The sequence below is a fragment of the Centruroides vittatus genome, unplaced genomic scaffold, assembly GCF_030686945.1.
Source record: "Centruroides vittatus isolate TY-2023 unplaced genomic scaffold, ASM3068694v2 contig_10, whole genome shotgun sequence".
In the NCBI taxonomy this organism is placed as follows: domain Eukaryota; kingdom Metazoa; phylum Arthropoda; class Arachnida; order Scorpiones; family Buthidae; genus Centruroides; species Centruroides vittatus.
In genome coordinates, this window is record NW_027120658.1 from 4,253,872 (window position 1) to 4,277,049 (window position 23,178).

The 23,178-nt window shown below is 26.8% G+C and overlaps 1 protein-coding gene across 2 annotated transcripts in view; it reads left to right on the forward strand.

Annotated features, from left to right (window-relative positions):
• Positions 1-3,738: 3,738 nt before the first annotated feature.
• The window catches only part of LOC136975900 (putative fatty acyl-CoA reductase CG5065), a 53,166-nt gene continuing 33,726 nt past the window's right edge, over positions 3,739-23,178 (forward strand). For both annotated transcript variants that reach the window (XM_067271096.1, XM_067271174.1), the window contains exons 1-2: positions 3,739-3,934; positions 16,973-17,024. The gene's annotated coding sequence lies outside the window, so the exon portion shown is untranslated. The remainder of the gene's footprint in view (positions 3,935-16,972; positions 17,025-23,178) is intronic.

The window sequence follows — 23,178 nt, forward strand, 5'->3', positions numbered from 1 at the left end:
ATTTAAAAAATTAATTCTGTATGTACTGTACAAATGTATTTAATCGACGGACAATTTAATGTAAAGGTAAATTGACTTTTGATAAGACAATCTTTTTCTTTAAAATTCATGAAAATAAAAGATAATAAGACAATTTTTCCGAAAGTATCTTTTCGAAATATTTAATTGTTAGTATTCTTATTCTTGGTTTCTAAAAGAAACCAAGAATACGGCACTGTAACACGTGGGCGATATGCCTCCCGAGAGAACTTTTTACGGAAAACTGACCCCTATTCAAGTGTTACAAACGTGAAGAAATCCATGTGTCCAAGCCATCGGTGAGACTCGAACTCACAACCAACTATACCAGTTTTCAGTGGTTTTATCCACTCGGTCATTTTTGGTGGGCCCAAATAATCTTGGTTTCATTTGCAATGGATAAAATTGCGATCTGTGTATCTAATGCAGACGAAACATTAATTCATTGTACGCCTTTGTCACATATCAAAAAAACATTCAAATCTGAATATTTTAATTAAAATATTTATTAACTCTCCAATGGTGACGATCGGATGACCGAAGCTGTTACGGCGTCATCCTACCGTTCTGGAAGACCCGAGACCGAATCTGGGAAATCGAAAAATTCCTGGAATTATTTAGGAATGATCTGTCCCACGAATAATAGAACTGTCACTTACCACTCTACCGCCCTATTGTAAGCCTAACCGAACCCACGATGAGCCGGAAGAAGGCCCTTTTAGTGTTCAGGCAGAAAAGAGTTTTAAAAAATTATTATTAGTTTTTTGGCATCGTTTCTAATACAAAAATTATAATTTTCAATTGTAAAGTAACTTTTCTGCCATGTAGGTACAGTACTAAAAGGGCTTTTTATGCAAAGGTCTTCACGAGTTCTGTCAGCCTTAATCAGTAATGAGAGTCGTATCCTATACACATGGTTAACTTCCTGCACGCTTTACAATAAACCTATAACATATGTATTCATGCATATTAAAAATTGCATATTAAAAATTATTTATTGTGACATCGTCACAATGCCAGGTTGCAATTTCTAATCGTATTTTTAATTCATTTGATTTATATGCTCTCACCTCAAATTAGTAGTGTCATGCCTCTGTACATCATACTTTTCCTTTAACAAGAGAGTCGTGCCGGTCTTTTATCTAACACCTTTCAGGAGAAAACTTGAATTGAAATAACATGACTTCTGGTTTCCACCCGAAGTTCTTATATAGTTAATCACGGCCTTCCGCGAAAAGTTTTTCATATCTGTTCATGTCTTTCATTTATCTAACACCATTCTCGAGATTAAGAAAAGACAGACAGACGGACAACAATAGGAATTCATAGGTCTACAGTTTTTTCAGCCCAATGAGGAAAATACGAAATTATTGACCAACGTCACGTTATAGACCTGGATTTTACGGTCACGTTAAAATAATTCGATGTACAGTACTTTATCTATTTTCCTGCTAACATCACCCGGAATTAAATAACGGAAATTTTCAGGAAAAATATAAAACAGGACTTTAAAAAAAGTTATAAAAATAACAATTTATAAATTAAGAAAATTTTTTACATTTAAAAAATATATTTTGTTATTAAATTGCATTTCAGAAAATAAAACAGGAAACAAGCTTTACTCGAGAAAAACCCCCAGAAGATGGGTGCCGGTGCATAAATACTGTATATACATTTGTGTCTGTGTTAACAAGGCTGATAGATGTAAGATGGGACGAAATACTGGGTAAAATATAAGTCCCTATTTCTCTAAAAGCCACAAACATGTATGAATAAAATCAAAAAATAAAACATTTCGAGAAAAGAAACTTATCAAAAGAAACTAATTTATTTCACTCACATGAAACCTTTTAAATTCGGGACTTTTCGTGCCCGTGGCCTAGACCAAATGACCCCGCTGATTTTTATCTACCTACAATGTATGTCAATATATAAATAAATAAATAAAAATAGTTTCTGCGCCATTTCATGTTTAAAATCTATGTCTATATCAGGTAGCTCACATACTCGTAAAATGTATTTAGGCTAAGTAATGTTCAATTTATATATATAAAATTTTTTTTTTTCTAAGCAAAATTAAATTTTCTAACCATTATATCGAGCACGCCACGCCAAAGAAATGAACAAATATATATATATATATATATATTTTTTAAATATAAATTACATGTATAAGTGCAGGGCGTGTGCGAAAAGTAAAACGAGAGAGAATACGACACACTACTAACTGAATATTATAGAATTTTTTTAAAGTGAACTAAATTAATTCAAGGTTAATTATATAATTGTTGGAAAGAAACATTTAAGAATTATTTTCTTTAACATTATTTTCAATTCAAATAAATTAAATACGGATCTCTGAAACATTTTAAAAAGTTTTACTTTTGTCATTATAATATCTAATTATGAATTTAAAGTGCGTCGATTAATATACTAATATTAATTCACTGATAAATTAAATGAGTTTATCTATCTAAATTCCTGAGTAGGTTCGTGTAAATGTTATCTAAATTAACGATGATATAATCTAATAATAGATTTAAATAATGGATGAATGAAATAAATTTTTAAAAATTAATATTAAATTACTAAGTTTAAAAGTTTAAAAGATATTTAACTTCTAAAAAGTAACATAAGTAAAGAAAATTTTCGGTTTTAGCGGGTCCTGGAAGAGCCAAATATTTAATTATGCTTTGTTTTTTGGGATAAGGCAACACAATACAAGAACAATCAAAGTCTAAAAAGTTATAATAAATATATTTAAGATTTGACTTATAGTATAAAATTTTATCTCAGCTCTTAAATTCCTGCTATCAGGGAGGGGATCGGGATTTTGCCTCAGAAGCAAACTAATCAACCAGTTGATTTATTAGAGTCATGCTCCTTAAACATATTCATTCTTATTGATATTATCTCCATCAATATTCATGAGAGTGAATAAAATACGTGTAAAATCTCTATCCTATAAAACCTTGAGTCTTCTAAAAGTACAGCACCTGTATACAAAAATTAAAGGGCCCGTAGTTACTTAGTGTAGTAACGACTATGTTATAATAAATTTACTCTTACAAAATAATTATACTTTATAAAATTGTTATACAAAAAGAGCAAACAAGGAAAGAAAGAATTAAAAAAAGCAAATTTTAGGAGGGGAAAATGTCTTTCTTAGAAAACAAGAACACCCGTAAACAGGGTCTATGGGTGTTCTTGTTTTCTACTATAACACAAAACTATTTTCATGTAAAATTTTGAATTTAGTTAATTATAAATTTATAGTAGCCTACAACTCAAAAAGTACATAAGAATTCGTTAGAAATATTTATTCATTAAAAAAAAAAAAACGCCATATTGATTTCTTTCAAGTGTATTTTAATTTATAATGTTTTTTTCTTTTTAAAATTATATCAAGGAAAAACAATATATTATATGCAATGAAATAAAAGATATTTATTGTAATTATATAATATAATTACATACTTAATATTACAATTAAATATATAATTATATTAACATGTAACGCCAGTTCTGATTAGACGTCGATAAAATTTTTTTTATATTAATAACATTTTAAAATTTATAAATGTTATAAAAATATTAATAATATTACAAAACATAAAAAGAAAATCATTATATCGGAAATTTTGTAATAAATCTTTGGATTGTCTCCACATTATCAATTATCAGAATACGTTAACATCGTTTGCTACATTCTACCGTCAGAGGGCGATAATCGGGGTGCGGACAAGATCTAGATAGTAGTAGAATTCCGGATGTCTGTTTGATGGGATGTAACGACCAGTAGTCTGAAAAAGAAAGATGAAATAATTGCAGTTGAATCTTTATAAGTTATTTTCATTATCAGGCATCATCTTTATAATAATTGTAGGCGAATAGTTGCAGAATTATTACAATATGTGTGAGTATTTATGTAATTATCTTTACCGGCGAGTTTAAAGTATTAGGCTTAAGTCATTATATAATAATGTATATACGGTAAAACCTGTGTAAAACGGAACCTGTCTAAGGCGGAAACGCGTCTAAACGGAAAGATTCCTCAAAACGGAGCGATTTTCCGTCAAAAACCTATTCAAAACGGGAAAAAATATTGGACAGCGCACGAGTCCGGTTTACACAGGTTTTACTGTAAATATATAAACAAATATTTTCTACTGATTATTCTATCATTTTGCTCTAAGAACGAAGGTTCACATATTTTATTTATTTATTTTATTTTCTTAAATCAAGGTTGAAACTGTAATGATTCATTAAATTAACATAAGAACCAAATTCACAGTCGATAGATTGATTAGTTACAATGTACTTTATATACATTAAAGTAGAAAAACATGTACATTAATTTATATAAATTATTTTCCCACACACTAGAATCAAGTGCTTATTAACTTCATCAGTTCTTGTTATATCGGTATGTATTAAACTTTGAGAAAACATTTTAAGGATTTATATAAATTTAATACTTGATAATCGATATACATTGGATTTTTTGGCCAATAAATGTTTATTCTTGATGTATTTTGTACAGAAATAAATTGGAGATTTTACAAAATTGAGAATAAATTTACTTGTTGACAAAAAATTGATTTGAATTTAACTTTGCATATTATATTTAAAATGTATCATATTTAGTGTTTGTGAAGCTAAAATAATTTTAGATAAGATTCCATGTTATCTAAATATATACAGTGAATTGTATACATTATAACTTGGTCTGGTTCACTGGTTCTTAACATTAATCTATAGCAAATTTTTATCTTTTTACAGAAGATAAAAATAATATTTATTTGGCTATATTTGTCAAATTATATTTTAAAAAATTAATGTGGATAAAAATTAATTTATACAATTTAAAAAAATTCAATAACTGAAATTGCATATTATCGATCTTAATAAAAGAATATTTACTGATAATTGTAATTGTGTATTATACTAATTTAAAGTGTAATTTTTATGAGAAAATTAGCTAGATTAGAATTTTCTCAACGTTTCTAAAATTTCTGTTTAAATCATATAAATATTTAGAAAAGTTGTTAATGTTCTGTAAAATAAAAATAAGGATCATTTTTAAAATAGATAATTCATCCTACAAGAAATGTACACACATTTCTTTAATATACAAGTTTCTATGCAATTTTTAAAAATTAAAAAAACATAATTGCTTTTTGTCTTGATTATTATTTTTTTACATCCATTGAACAGATCTAAAAATCAAAAGAGAACTTTAGTTAATGAATATACAGTACAACTTTGAAAGGATTTTTCAGTTCAAATAGTGAATTAGAATTTTATTTTATTTTCTTTAAATTGATATTTTAATCTTAATGAAATTTAAAATATTTTTTTATTTAATACTTGTCTATAAATTCAGCTGAAGGTACACAACTAAAAAGTTTTTAATACCATTATGTAAAGGAATTTTGAAGAAACGATATTTTATTAATAACTTGAAAAAGAAAAAAAATTGAGCTACTTCTAACAGTTTAATTGAATTTAAAACAATGATAATTGCAACTGTTGTGAATAATTAGGTTTATCACTTAAAACCTAATTATTTCTATTTTGAAGAAATCCTTGTCATAATATAAGCAAGTTTTGTAATAAATATTTACATTTTATTTCATTTTGAAACTAGTAAAAATTTGTTTCAAAGGTGTTATATGACATTATTAATTTTAGTACATTAGATTTAGGTGGAGATTGATGATGTATAAATCAAGTATAAAGAAGAAAAAATAAAATATCAATTATGTTCAAATTACTTAATTGTTAAATTTGCAATAATTATTAATATGTACTGTACTTGCTTCTGTTCAATGCAATATATCAATAGCATTTAATCATAGCTTGTTTAATTATTTTAGCAGTTCTAAATTTATATTTTATACTTTAACAATTAGTTTTTATGTTTGTCACATTCACTTTTACAATATTATTATTATAATTTTTGTATTCATGTAATGAAGTGTAACTTTCAGACTATTCTGTATGTTAAATTGAATGGAAAGGCAATATTTACTATTATCTAAAATAAGAAAAAGAATAGGGTAGCAGTGCTTGGTATTGTATTCACTTTAATTAGTAAAACTAAATTCATATAAAATTGAACAATGTACTTAGTTAAGTTTATTCACATTTAGAAGATCAATGCAAATCAATAATGAATCATCGTCTGATAGTGCATATATAAATATATTAAGCATACGATACTATTACTAAAGTCACTTTTGTCATCTGTTCTTATGTTCTATATATATATATATATATATATATTAGCCATGTTTTGACAAGTTTAAAACATACATACACTTGATCTAAGATTGAACAGCCAGGAGTAGTATCTGTTTAATGAATATAAACTGTCTTGAAGTGATGATGAAAAATGAAAGATGACAACATTTTATTTAAGTAGCTGTTGAGAATAAGCTTAAAAAAATGCAGTTATATATTTGGGTTGCAGAAATAAATCAAATTAAAATTATAATAAGTGTTAAAGTGGCCATATCAATTGATGAAACTAATTCTACTTTACATTTTGAAGGATAGGAGTTTGTGTTTTAAGTGTCTTTTTGGAAAATAGATGGTTTACATACAGAGCTGCTGTCAGAATTCAAATAAGTACAGAATGCACGATGAATATTTATGCACAGTTACAAACGTTAATAGCTGTTTTTTGCTTTTTCCAGTTCTAACTGAACTTTGTTGAAAATGTAATATAAATAAAAGAATCTAGAATTATTAGGTAAATATCAATTACTGCAGATAAAAAAGTAAAATTTTTGTGAAATAATATAGTAATCTATGTAACTCTTACTCAAGTTTTTGTAATGAGTTTTACTTTCTATGTTCATTAATAATCTATTATTACCATTGTTTATTGATAATTAAAACATGGATATGTGAAGCAAATATATCATTTTCAAAGTATATTTCATATTCCTCAGCATATTCCTCATTATACTTTTTATTTTTTATTGGTGCTGTTTTGGTTTTAAAGATAATAAAACTTTAAATTTTTAATATTGCTAGCACTTACAGTTTATAACCTTGTATTAACTTTCATTTCTGTTCTATTATTAACTTTTTAAAAAATTTCAAATCATAAAGAAGACATATTCTCTGATATAGTGAGTGCCCCTTCTTGGATATTTTTAATTTACATATTCAAAAAGAAATTGGAAAATGCAAACATTAGAATCTCTTGAATGTATGTTTGAAAAATAAGGATTTCAGCAAAAAAATCCCTGAAGATGAGTCTAATACTCCTGAAATTACATGGGCCATAAAGTGAGAAAATAATTCACAGGCTTGTCTCCAAAACAAGTAGCTAGTTAATTTTTGAAGTTTTTGTGGAGATGAGTTAAGGTTTAAAGATAAATATTTTAGATATTTTTATCATCAGAATTCATAAATAAACATCTGAAAAATGAGTAAAAGCCCCAAAGTTAAGTTGAAAAATTTATCAGTGTTGCTTCAATTACAGAAATAAGGAACATACTGTGTGTGTAAATTTTAGTTTCAATGTGTATTCCTTTAGATATATAGTTTAAAAAATGATTATAAATATCAAATATAGGAATATCATTTATTTTTTATGTGACAATATCATTTGTATTCACAGTTTAATTTTTTTTAAAAATGGCTCATTTGTGAAATTTAATTATGCAGTTGATTTATGCATGATTATAGATCTTCGAGACAACTAGATTAAGATAAGTTAATCCAACAGTTTTTCTTTAAATGTATTACAAATAAGTTTGTTTATAATATGATATGTTGTTTGTAGTTCCTCCTTTATAACAAATTTAATCAATGAAGTAATTAGTTTAAAAAAATAATGCTTTTTTGTTCTCTTGTTTTGTAATTATGAAAATATCAATTTTTTCATTATAAATGAATTTATAAATATATTGAAAGGAATAGCATAACATGTGAAGAGAACATAGAGCTGCTAATAAGTAAGAAACTTATATATAAATGCTTTTAAGATTTTATAACATTAATATATATTTTAAAATGTATTTGATTCTTTTTAACATACAGAATTTCACTGAAAACATTTTAATATGTAATTTTGGAATTTTATTTTAAAAATTTATTAAAAATTCTGAATGATTAAAATTTTCATATCAAAAATATAAACTATTATTGTATACTTTATTAAAATATTCTTCCAATAAATATGATTGATAAAGCAAAAAAATTCAATGTAAATATTAATAGGAATAAATCTTTTCAGCATTTCTTTTTTATGCCATTTAACTATTTTATTACAGTAACACATTAATGTCCATTTAATTAAGGAACAGACTCAACAACAATAAAATCCAGCAAGAATTTTAATAAATAACAAATGTTTACAACTATATGTCTAGCAGTCATCATCATGTTCTTAAGCAACAGACGTGCATTTTCAAGCATTCAAATGGAACAGCATCTGTTGTTCCATTTGAATGCTTAAAAATGCAAATCTGTTTAGAAAATAAAAATATATTTCTTACTAGACTATACAATATACTGTATAGTCTAGTAAGAAATATATTTTTATTTTCTAAATATGAAATCGTCCTGGCTATTTCTGATGTAATAATTTATTTTTAAAGATTATGTAAGCCACTGCTAGAGGACTTTTAACTTTTTTACATTTGTTGGTGGACAGTAGCCTCAAATAAAAGGACGGTTCTGCTGTAGACTTGTTAATACCTCTATGAAAGCGTGTGAAAATAAAAATATATTTCTTACTAGACTATACATATATGTATAGTCTAGTAAGAAATATATTTTTATTTTCTAAATATGAAATCGTCCCGGCTATTTCTAATGCAAATCTGTTGCTTACTATTGCATCAGCTTTCAAGTTTACCAGTCCATTTAATTATATTCCTCTTTAATTTGCTTTAATTTTCCTTCAATGATAGTCTTTGGTGTTAATAAATTTTTAGGATCATGTAATAATTTTCTGATCTTTGAATTTAGATATTAAAAATGAAGTTTTTAAAGAAGATTTAAAAACTTCATTTTTAATATCTAAATTCAAAGATCAGAAAGATCTGATTAACTGACAAGTGAGTTACTATTCAAATTCTGTTTAGCTCTACCCAGTTTTAGTAATTAAATAAAAAGCTACCAATCAAAGAAGATATTCTTAAATAATAACAAAATATCAAGCAAAAAGGGATATTTTTTACAAAAATATTTGTCTTATATCTTTCAATTTACTTTCAGGTCAGTAAATTTAAAAATAGATTTTATCTTATTATTTTGTAATTATAACTCAAGTCTTGATAAAAGGAATAAAAATTCTAGAAGGAACAAGTTCATTCATTCAAATGGGAACAGATTATCAATACTATTTCTGTAAAACTTAAAAATACCTTCTTGACTACAAGTGCTGCATCTTCTCACATTAAGATTCCACAAATTTTCTGTTTTGAGAATCCTACAGATTAGAAAAATGCTAAAATGTTTGAATTTTATTTTATTTTTTTTGAAATTATTGCAATCTGAATTTAAGGGATAAAAATTGAATCTGTTGAATTATTTATTTAAAACAGTACATAGATTTCATGTGTTGTTTGTCTAATACAAGCAAAGAATTCATCATAAAAAAATGTCTTTTGAGATTTATACAGTTTTTAGAAACATTGTCTCAGAGAAAGCTTCTTGATAACTGAGAGTTTATAGATGTATCTACAGGTTTTATTCAGAAATACAGATCAATAAGAAAAAGATAGGATTTTCTTTCAGTCATAAAGACATAGCTGAGAAAGTAATATAACTACGTGGAATTCTGATATGAATATAACTTAATGTATAATAAAGGATAACACGAAAAGCCAAAAAAAAATTAATAAATAGAATTTAGAAATTCTGTTAAAAAATCTGAAAGCTAATCTTAATTTAACCTTACTTAAATCTGTGTTGTTAATATTATAACATTTTTATATAGAATAAATAACTTACTAACTAATCATTAGTTTTTTGTTTTTTTTATTGCCATTGTTCAATAGCTAAAACAGTGTTTATTCTAAATTTTGTTTTATCAATAAATTATAAAATTGAAAAACTAAACATTTTTGTAATAACTTTTATTTGTTATACATACATTTTGTAACATGTGATAACTTCAGTAAAATATGATTATTTTTCTCTGAAATTATTGCCATAAACATTTAATTGATATGGCATTAGCATCATAAATTTTAAATAAATAGTTTAACAAAAGTTTAATTGTCTTAGCTTTAAGTATCTTTGGTTTTAATAAATTTAGGATTACGCATTAATTCCATGATTCTTCAATTTAGATATTAAAAATCAGTATTTCTGTAAGTGACCTGCCTTTTATATTTTCATATCTAAATATTATAAGCATATATTACATAAACATTTACTTTCAGTATGAAAAAAATATATTTTGAAGTGGTTAATTTTTTAAAACAAATATCAAGTAATGTTCTCTGATACATTTACTGTTTTAAATTTCATTTAGAATTATTTATCATTTTTGAGATTTATGAAATCTGGCCAAAAATTTTAATTTTTAAATGTTAATTTTTATATTCAATTTCTTATGTTATAATTTTTAATTCTTTCATTTCCTAATTAGAAAACTAGAACTCTATTAACATAAAAAGTTATAAATTTTCAGGATATATCCAAACTAATAATCTAATGATTCTTCTAATGATTTTGTAAGAGTCGAACTTACATTTAGACCATGTATATTTACACTGTGAGATATATGATTGAGCAGTGGTCTGCAACTTTTCTGACCTCACCGACCACTAAACTCGCAATTTTGAATTTTGTGGACCATTATCATAAATTTTTTTAAACGATACAAAATCTGTAGAATAATGATCATAAAAGTTCAATTTTACTATATTGATATGAAACTCACTTGTTTAATTATAATAAATTAATGCAAGCTTAAAGTTTATTACTGCTTATTTGAAATAAGTTTATGGATTCTTAGTGCTTTTCCACGAAGGACAACAATCGCATTCACAATATTGTTTATTGTTCATTATTTATTGATAACAGTCACTTCGTATTTGGTTTTAGATTCAAATAAAAAGCCTCCCAATGAGCGAAAAAAAGCAACTAAGCATTCTGTATTTCTTTCGTAATTGATTATTTGGACAGTGATCAATGTCCAAATTTTCTCACAGATCATCAGTGGTTCGTGGACCACTGATGGCTCGCAAGACATCAGTAGATCACTAGTTGCCAACCACTGTGATAGAGTTTTTGTTAACTCACAAGACAAACACCCAATAAACTAAAGACACAGATGTGAGAAAATTAATTTAATTGTGTGTGATATAATTATTTACAAATTCAATCAAAGATGTAGGTTCTAGGACAGTTTTTCCAGCAGAAACCCAAACTCAATCATCAGAGGAAATTACAGAATTAAAAATAGCCGCAACACACTGAATTGCAATAACACTAATCCAATGCAATAAACTAGAATAATTATTACAGTAATAATTTTCCTAAAACAAATCCTAAATATTAAATTTACATAAATATGGAAAATTCAAGATAAAGGGTGAGAAGTATAAGATGGCAAATAGTACAGAACAAAGGGTCCTGGGTCTTGTGAATGTCTTTCAATTCTCATTGTCATGAGGGGCCACATAGACCTTCTTGTACAAAATTCACAAATCTGTCTTCTCCTTGGCTCCTGGTTTTTATTTATATCCAAATCATTGGTGGTTCATTCAAAACTTGCAACTGGTCATGTTGAATGCCAACTCCAACACACTAACTTCAAGCCAGGAATTTCAAGGATTCCCAACTCAAACTTAACTTCCCCAATCTACTCTGATATTGGACAATATCAAGTCTCTGCCTTTTCATTGTCCTATATCTTCAAGCACCAACTCAAAAGTGACCCTTCTTCTCCCATGTATAATTTCATACTCATTGTACTGGTTATTCCAGGAAGTGGCCTTCACGTCCAAGAAGGAATAAGGAAGGAAATTAGAAAGTTTTAGAAGGATAAAAAGTGGGAGTTGTTTTCTTTATGTATCGATGTTAGTATGTGGGGGACATGATTTTTTCACCTAGTTTGAAGCTTAACTTCTATGTCTTTTGCTGAAAATTTCTGAATTTTGCAGGGTGATTTATGTATTAGGGGTAATGTTTTTAGGAATTTTCAGGAAAATTAGAGCATTGTTTAGGCAATATTAAGGGATGGTGGCCATATCTCAAAAAGCTTCCAAATTTTGAAATTTTTTCAACTCCTATAACTTTTTAGTTTACCAAAAAAATAACTGTATTTGTTTCAAATATTTTCCCTATTTCCAATATTAATGTTTTTTTGGTATTCTTTTTGTTTTTTAACAGTATATAACAGATTGTGCTATACACAGTTTCAACTTTCAGATAGTGTCAGTGCTTTTTAAACTTAAATATTTTTTTAAATGGAAATGTTTTTTATCATAATTTAACAAAATTATTCCTTTTAAGCTTTTGTTATTACTTATTCTTAACTTTATATCCTAGTATAATTGAAAAATTATCAAGCTTCCTAATTGACTCGTTTGCCTCCTGTTTGGATGTCAGGAAAGTTGATAAAGAGCCCTTGCCAGCTATTTTATCATATTTGTTTATTTTACTAAATTTACTTACTCATACCTTTTATTTATAAAATTTTAAAAGTCACTACACTCATAATCCAATCATGATGAAATGACTAGTTTTCCTTAAAATCATATATAGGAGTTATATTGTTTGGAATGTGTTTTTAGATTAGTTGGATTTTTTGCTTGCTTTTTATGTATATTATTTATTTATGTAATGTTAAATGTAATAGTATAAATAAAAATCTGTTTAAAGAACATGAATATAATGAGTTAATTGTTGATTAGTAAATTATGGATGTTTTACTCCAAGGCAGAATCCCACAGAAACACCTATAACAGTGTTTCTATTTGAGGTGTTTAATATTTTTTAAAACACCCCAGTACACTAAACAAGTTAAACACTGAAAATATTAAATATAATGAACGTTTTCATTCTTATCAATCAGACATCATTGTGTAAGTCTACTAGAGAACATAAAACCAAATTGAATACAGAACTTAAATTGAAATTTTAAATGGTCAAGGTTTGGGCTTGCATGCTACGCAGAGAATGTATATCATAAAGAAAATTTGGCTGTCATCAACTTCAAGGAATTTGACAATCTGTCAGTGGCATGGAGAGCATGGTTTGAACTACAGTAAATCATTTCATATATGTCTTCATGTGAACTAATCAAAATATTTGTATTTTATTAATTTTGTAATGTTTATTCACTTACTTTTTCTTTATGATATACATTCTCTGCTTCTGGAGTGTGTCCAAACTTTGGCCATTTAAAATTTCAATTTGAGTTCTGTAATTTGATTTGGTATTCTATTGTATAGTAGACTTATGTAATCTGAGGATGTCTGATTGATAAGGATGAAAATGTTTATTATATTTAATATTTTTTAGTGTTTGTTTAACTTTTGGGGTATTGGTGTGTTCCTAACACTTTTAGATATTAGCAAGGTTGAGGCCAAAGTTTTAAATGCGAAAACGTGTACGTCGAACGTTCAGTGCTGCTTTCCTGTAAGCCTAGATGTTTGACAATGGTGTTTGGAAAGTCAGTGGAATCATGCTCGACATTCTAAACGCCATTGTCAAACTTCTAGGTTTACAGGAAAAGCGGCGCTGAATGTCCGTTTAAAACTTCAGCCTCAACCTTGCTATTACTGTTTGTCATCTTCAGAAAGAACAACTTTACAGTAGAAAACATTAATAAAATTTAACTACAGTAGAAGTTTAATCCAGAATTTTCAGTAATCCTGCATGCTATTATTCCATAAACTGAAATTTACTTGGACAAGTGCACAAAAGACCCAGGTAGAAATTAGAGTGAAGGTGGGAGTTTAGCCTCACACATGTACAGTACGTGGAACAATTGTAGCTTTTGTGAATTGTATGTAGGGTAGATGTACCAGTTTTGGCCAGTGTACCGGTTCTGGCCAGAAAACAAATTTAACTTAAAAATATAATTACCACATATTCAAATCTGTCCAATGAAACAAACTTTTATTGTTAATTGTTCTCACAGTTAACAATAAAAGTTTGTTTCATTTGTGATTATATTTTTAAGTTAAATTTGTTTTCTGGCCAGAACTGGTACTACACTGGCCAAAACTGGTACATCTACCCTATACAGTTTATGAAACAGAAATAACTACGAAATCATTTTAAAAAGTCAACTTTTTAATTCAATGAAGTGTTTCTCAGGATTATTCTGTTCACCATTACATCTAAATGTTTAACTATTGTACAGTCAAATAAAACAGCTGCTTAAGTTTAAATACAGATGGTTATATCATTACAAATTCAAACTTGAAAGTTAATTTTTAAAATTTTGTTTAAACTTTAAACAAACAGCTGTTGATTTCAAAAGTGGGGCAAGTCCATGTTATGTTATTGCTAGATATTTAATGGTCTGCATTTGAATGGATTTAAAAATATTCATAAACAGTAATAGACTTATTTTATATTTTTTTGGTCTTATTTCATGTAAATTTAATATGCAATAATAGTTATCCTTGTTAGGTGAAAAAAGTCTTTGTTTTGGCATGTGCCAATAGACTTGCCTCACCTTCAAAAGCAATGATTTGTTAAAAACTTTGATGTTTTTTCTTAATGGAATGTAATTATAATAATAAAAAGTTGAATATTTTATTTTTACTTATTTATTTTATTTCAGCATTTCATACTTCTTTTGAAAAGCTACAATAAAACAAAAAATAAATTTAATTTTATAGGAAAATGTGGATAAAATAAGAGAAAATATTCAGTAATAAGTTGCATGCATATAATTATATTTCTCAGTTTAGATTGTGCAGATTTTTAAAGTATTCATAATGAATGGGTAGTACATAGAGTAATAAATCCATCATATCTTTATATTTTTCTTTAGACTGGACTTGCTTCACTTTCAAAATCAACACAATAAATATTGTTGACAGTATAAATTACTAGTAACAAATTTATACTGATATTAAAAGATATTTATTGTGAATTGATTAAAAACATAAATTTTTATGTTAATTTGTAATAAAAATTAGCTTTAACTATTTTTTTTTCACAAAATGGACTTGCCCCACTTTCAAAATCAATGGCTCAGCTGTGTAATTTTTAGGTTCAAAGTAAAATATATAAACAAATTATACAGCTGTTAGATTTTAAAACTTAAATAACTGTTTAATTGTAAAACAGTTAAATATTATGTGCACATGAATAATTGTGTTAATTTTGTAAAATAACATGTTCGTTAACATTTTTTGCACGTTTTCAATCAACTGACACAGTATAGTCATGCATTGTATCTTTAGACTGATTAAAAAAAGGGTGCATAAACAAATCAGAGACATACAGCATTGTGCAAGAGAACAATGTGCAGTAATGTCTGCAACATTCAGATTGCATATACCGTATTTACTCGCATTTAAGATAACCTTGCCTATAGAACGAGGTGTGACTTTAAAGATCAAAATAAAGAAAATTAGATTTATTAATACAATTCTAATTTTTTTTGTTTAATCACAAGTAAAATATCAAATGAACGTAAATGAACACATTCAGCAAAAATTACTGGAATTTTAAACTTTAAGGAAAAATCTTGTAAAATCGACAACATAATTTATTCATGTAAAGCTGGACAATCGGGAACCTTTTCTGCCAATTATCTGTTTTTACATGGGAATGGATTAAAACTTATATTGAGCTCCTGTGTGATTTTGGAATTTCAATCTGGAATTCAATTCAACAGCTTTGTTTTACCTATTGCTATTGATCTTTACTCCTGACAATATACAAGAACAATTCAAACGACCCAGATAAAAAGTACTTGTTTTTAAATACAAGAGTGTAAGCATCTGGTAAAAAATGTGAATACACGATTCACAAAAATTATTTGCAAAAACACAAAGAATTTTTCTCTCATGCATATAGGACAACCCAGGAATTTGAATCTGTGATAAATGAATAAAAACCTTGTCTTATATGCAAGTAAATATGGTAACGATCAACAACTGCCGAATTATCGGGCTAGCAAATGGCTATAGTAATATTAATAATTAAAGTTAATTTGCTACTAAAGTTAGGCGTTAGGCGCCATCTCTTGCTAAATTTAATAATTAGAATTTTAATTAAATAATTTAAATAAATTTAGGCCTAACTGGAAGAAAAGAATTGGCCCGAAGCGGGATTCGAACCCGCAACTTCTGCTATTCGTGCAGAAGTTGTAATGATCGTCGATGGTGGTATGGTAATCTTATATCAACTGGAAGGGAAGATCGGAGCGAAGGTTCGGGTAGCGTAACTGGTAACGTGTCTGCACGGATAGCAGAAGTTGCGGGTTCGAATCCCGCTTCGGGCCGATTCTTTTCTTCCAGTTAGGCCTAAATTTATTTAAATTATTTAATTAAAATTCTAATTATTAAATTTAGCAAGAGATGGCGCCTAACGCCTAACTCTAGTAGCAAATTAACTTTAATTATTAATATTACTATAGCCATTTGCTAGCCCGATAATTCGGCAGTTGTTGATCTTTATATGTAACGGGTTAGTTGTTGTTTATTTATATAAATATGGTAACTTATCAAATTTTGTGAGAACTCAAAAATGTTGTTAATTCAGGACCACTCAGGTCTTATGGATTGATGAATTAATACAAAATTTATTTTTATTTACAAATGATAAAAAATGTCTTAGTAAATTGAAATAATCAGTGATACATAAAGACGACATTCTTCAAATTACTTCAAATTGAAATAATTAGTAATCACTTTGTAAATTTTAACACATTTTTAGGATTGGAATTATATTTTTTAATTAATTAAAAGTAATTTTCTGTTTTCATAAATTTACTGAAATTTTTCAGGCCATTCATTTTACATTAACTGGATTTGAAGTGTGCATTAGATCAATATCAAGTAAGTAGTAATTTTGATTTAAAAATTTTTTAGTATTGCTAACAGAATATAATAATCCAAACAAAAACATCTGATATGTAAAAAAATTGTTCTGAGTAAAAACTTATGACAATCAAATTTTTTTTTCTTAGGAGTTCTCTTTGATAAAGATAAGCTTGATACTTCAAAGCAAAATACAGGTAAAAATCTTGTGGTTAGCACTTGAAATTCCAAGCTTACCTTTACCAAAGAAAAACCCATAAGAAAAAAATTGACTGTCATCCAAATTGTCATAATTTTTTACTTGGTGTAATTTTTTCACTTCTTATATGTTTTTGTTTCAATATCAATTCTTTTCAAGACCTAAGACAACAGTGTACTGTATAATTTGGTTGGCACTTCACTATATGACAGCTACTAACCAAGTGCTTTCAATATGCCATTAGTAAAATTATTATAAAAAGTTTTAATTGGCATAAATTTAGGTTTTTGTTATTCTGGATAACATTTTGAATGGAAAGAATTTGTTTCAATGCAATTTCATCCTTACAAGCATAAAATTAAACAATAAAAGTAATATAGCTCTATGGGGAACCCTTGTAAACTTTGAGCTATTGACTCAGAAGTTTCATCATCATCTCACTGATAACAAGAAAGGCTTAAGTTTAAAATTTGAGCTTTCTAGACCCAGTAGTTTTTTCTCTGAGTGTCTGCAGTGCCAGATGTAGAAAAGAAGAAAATGCAGCTTTTTTGTCAATTTTTGCATTTTTTGATTGCTTACATTTCAGCAACTGCTTTATAGAAAAACTTGACATTTTGCACACTACCTAAGAAAACAGGTATCTTTTAAATGAGATATTTAGACTTACTATAGGTGTCTGAGGAAGAGAAATTGATCCCCAAAACTTGATAACTTTGATTCTTGTCTCTATAGTCAGTCAGTGACTTTTTCATTTGGTACAGAGTCACTGCTATGACTTCAAATGAAATACAAAGTCTAGATTAACTTAAATATCAATTACATAACTTTATTTATTACTTGAATTCTGTCTTGTTTGTTCTTTAACAATGAGTTAACTCCAGTTTTGACATTAGTGATTTAAAAAACTTTCTTGTATTAAATTATGCTGATATTTTTTAGTAGTATCTAAAATTAAAATTAAACAGTCATTTTTTATATTTAAAAATTATGTAATTATATGGATATTTATATCACGTTATTTTTAACAAAATAAATTGAGAGTAATAAGGAAATTAACAGAACAAAAAATTGTGGCATGAATGTTCTTCAAAAGTTTTATAATTTAGAACACAAAAAAAGGAAATCCTTACTTATTTGACATAAATCATTATATTCTTATTTTGAAACCGTGTCTGTTTTTCTATTTCGTTTCTATTACACAATGAAGTGTAATTTAATTGACACAAGGCTTTTCTTTACATCCTTCTTTTACTCCACTTTTTCATTTGTCAAGACAGGATTTATTTGTGATTAAAAGCAAGCTGTAAAGAAATGCCTTGTGTCAATTATACTACACTTCATTGTGTAATAGAAACAAAATAAATCATTATAGCTGCAAACTTTATAATGAAGGGAAAAACAATCTTGTAACAGAACTTATTCAGATTATGCTTTTTGTCATTTAATACAATAAATAGATTATTTCAAAAAGAGAGAAGTCCTCTGCAAACGGGACTGTTCTGTAACACTACATTACAAAAACCTAAGCTCTTGTAGTAACATAACATTTTAATGAGCAATTATTTGTGACATTGTCACAATGCTTGGCTGCAATTTTTAATTTATTTAATTTAGAATATATGCTCTCTACTCCAAATTAGTAGTGTCTTTCCCTGTACATCATATTTTCCTGCTAGCAACAGTCATGCTATGCATTAACATTTCCAAATCTTCCAACACTGAAAGATCTTTTAGTATATGGCCTCAAGATTCCTAGTGAAAAGCCTCAAACTTCTTAACAAACATACACAAACAAACAACCTTGAAAAGCTGCAATAATCTAATAACGAAGATGTCCAAAAATGTTTTAGTTCTTAAATTATTGCTTAATTTTAAGTTAGTTTGAGTGTTTATACCTTTGCACAGCAGATGTGGATTAGTCTCAAACCTTTTTGGTGCTGCTTGTGGCCTTTAGATTTTAAATATTCTGTCAAATGTAATAATCTGATAAACATAATTGGATATATGAATTCTTTAGCAATATTGTTTGATAAAAGAATAAAATATTAACTGAATTGGTTAGAGGAAACGAATTTCAACAGTATTACATTAAAAATTTATTACAGGGAGTTAGTTAGTTATTGTTTTGGGGAAAATAAAATATTTAAGTTACTATAAATGAAGACATTTTTATTGAGCCTAGATCTCTATTATTTTTTAGAAAGCATAAGTTATTTACAAATTTGCCTTGGGTGTTTTAGGCAATCTATTTGCATATAATTATGTATCAGGTCAATCCACTACTATAAATACTAAACAGTTTAGTTCCTAGATTGAGATTAAGTTCTTTTTCCATGGAAAAGAACAGAAGATGGTCAGTCAGTCTCAATTGAACACATTTACAATGGTGGTACTGATGTATCTTCAGCATCACCATATCATCAATTATGTCACAGAACAGAATAAAGTAGTTTTGAATTTTTATTTCTTCATTTAAATTTCAAAGTGTCTGTATAAGGTCTGATATATTAGTCTAATATATGGAAAAAATTCTGTAATTATATACAATACAGTATATAATCAGTTAAATCAGCACTGATTTTAATAAATATATACAAAAATTTAATCATTAGCTATAACTAGTGTTGAATGGCTGATAGTCATTTATTGGATACTCAAGATACACATTTAAAATCATTACAGTAATGCTCTAAAAATTACTTACATGTAACATAAAGCAATAAGAGAACAAAATTAATAAATATGTTAATTGAATTAATCACTTATTAATGATTATATATATATATATGTGTGTGTGTTATCATCTAAAGACCAAGGTGTGAATTTATTATGAGAAAATTATCAACACAATTTAATTGAATAATGATAGAATTGCACTGATAAATTCTCTTATTTTTATAATAGTTCATTAACATCTACATTTAAATTAAGGGTGTTATGGGTAAATTGGGTGTGGTAAAAGAATTACTAAAGTTTTTTGGTAAATGAGATTTTATAAACTTACTATTAGTTAAAATTAAATTTGTAATTTCAAATGAAATAAATTCAATTGTTTATTAGGTTGAATAAACAAATATCTACAAATACGAAATTAATGGAAGTTTTTAAGTGTTGATTAATGAAGTTATTTGAATAAATATGTTAAATTCCTGTTTTTTATAAAATGCTCACTTTCCAGCTGAAGATTTTTTAAAGATTTTGTTTTAAGCACTTTACATAAAAATATTATTTATGATATGTATTAATAACTTTCCACCATTTTTATATGTACTTCTATATGCGTTATTTTAATGTAAAGCATATTTTTTTTTACTTTCCCAGCTGTTATCTATAACAGAGGGAAAGTATGGCGATCGCTCAGAAAATGACCCCAAAATTTTACATTTTTGAACTTGGGGTCTTTGAAAAGTCGACAAATGCAAAAATACTTTTGGCATTTTTTCCAATATGTATAGATGTTGTGTGTGTGAGGGGCATAATTTTGTTCACTTTCTTTGAAGCTTATTAACCCTTTGTACTTTTTGTCAAAAATTTCTGAAATTTTGCAGAGAGGTTTGTGTATTAGGTAGATTAATGCTATTAAATTTTGATAGTTAAAGGTCAACAGAGTGGGAGGTAGAGGGAGTCATGTCATATCTCAAATAGAGTCAGACTTAATGATGATTTTACTCATTATTAGCATTTACAATTTTTTATAAAACTCATCTCTTTCTCAGAATTAGGTTTTTTGCCATTTTATAACAATTAAAAACATAAGAAGTTTTTGATAATAAAATATCATAACAAATGGCAACACGCAGTTTAAATATTGCTGGGAAAGTTAAGCAATTAGTTGCTGGATTTTTAATTTTTCTTCTTTCTTTTAAAAGGATCTTTTGTCATTTGGATCTCTTGTCTTTATAAGATATTGGTATTTTTTTGTGTAGAATAATGAAGTTTAAATCTATATGAGGCATTCTGAATTTATTATTTTCTTAGAAATAAGTTAAAACTGTTTTCTTTAAAATGAGTTGCATAGTTAGAAAAAAGTACTGTGAGGTTTGGAGAAAAGTGCTAATTTCGAAAACAAAACACTTGCCATTCAAAAGCCATAATTAATACATATAGTAATTGAGCATAATCACTACAATATACAAAACTAATTATTGTTTGCTTCTGAAAGTACTGTATGTACAATTATTTAAATATTTTTTTAATTTTTTGAGTTAGCCCCCTTTGGGTTCTTGTGGCTCTTCCACTTCTCATTTTACCAACGGAATTTATGAGCCCATTCTCGTTGATGCTGATGTTGTTGCTATTGTATCAATCTGCTGGTTTCTATGGAGATTGTGTTAACTGTTAGAACAAACTGTCAACTGTTAGGCAAAAAACCTTTGCCCATTATTTCAATTTACTTGAAAATTTGATTTATGATCATTTTTCTGATTCAAAGGTACTCGGATTTTATTCTTGTTAAAAAAAAAAATTTTTAAAAATGCCCCATTTAGCTTGAATATCATAACAAATAGGATTGTAATATGATGAATTATTTTGAAAATTGTGATTTAATAAAATCTTAATTTTTGTCTGGAACTAATGTCAAATATGGGAAATGAATGATGTAGTAAGTACACCTCTCATTTTGTTTAATTTATTCTAATTAACTGATAATAAAATTTAAAAAATAAGCTTCCTGAAATGGTAAATTATATCAAAAATAATATATTTAACTTAAAATTACTCATAACAAAGTTTAGGAAGGATGTGAAATGTTTTTAAAGTGAATTTGATAAAAAATTTATTGTGAAATTACTTTAGAAGTAGAGATATGATTATGTACAGTATTTATGGATTTTAATTTCCTACAATTGTATTTTGTAACATTGTTAGGACTTTAAATGAAGTATTTGCTTGTCTATTGTATCTGAAAAAAGAGTGACTTTGAACTGTTCAACATTTGTAGAAAAAAGTCAGCAGTGACAATTCTTGGAGGCTAAGATATTTCAAATTTCAAGCCCTAGTATAAATAAAAACTTTGTTGTTATTATAAAAATAAATTTTTTAAGAGTTGAGGAGGAGTGGACAGAACAAAGTTTAAAATGCAATGGAGTTTTGTTGGTGTTCAACCATTCCAACCATGTCCTATTATCAATATGTAGGCTAATAAAAATTTATTTATAATTTAGTTACATCTCAGGTTTTGTTCTTCATAGTCCTTCACTTGAATTCTTATAACAAATTAACAAATGCAATAACTAATAACTGACAATTACATTAATTTCTTTTTCATTGACTTACTAATTATAAATTACATTCTAATTTATTTTCTTAAATGTATATTTTTAAATAATAAAAATAATAAACTCCAAATTAAAGTACAGCAAAAAAATTTTTTTTTAAATTGGAACCCATTAGAATAAGTTTCTTAAATACTTTCAAGTTGCCCGAAAGAACTTAAACTGTTATTTTAATGAGTTCCATCCAATAAAGCAGTTTTTGTTGATATATTTTTTTAAAATTACATTGTTTAATTTAACGAGTAAGCCGATCATATACACAAATCAATATTTACCTCATGTGGAAATACTTCAAAACATGTTTCAAAATTGATTTAACGAGCAGTAATGCTAATTGAAACACCAAAAAGAAAAAATATATATATTTCAGAAATTTAGAAGATTAATTTTTTTCGTAATACTACTATTTGTATTCTGTTAAAAATCATAAGATTATGAAGTATGTGTAATAAGTAAGTGATAATTAAATTGTGAAATTATTTTACTTTTGAATTTTGATATGCATATAATTCGTTTAAAACGCCCATTAACAAGAAAAAGTTAGGAAGTGAATAATGTGCATAAGATGCCAAGTTACTGTTCTGTTTCAGTTAAATATTCTTACTTAATATTTCAATGATTACAATGATATCTCTGTTGGACAGAGAGTAGTGTCTAACTGTTGGTTGAGAAGCTAGCACAGTGTTAATTCTATAAT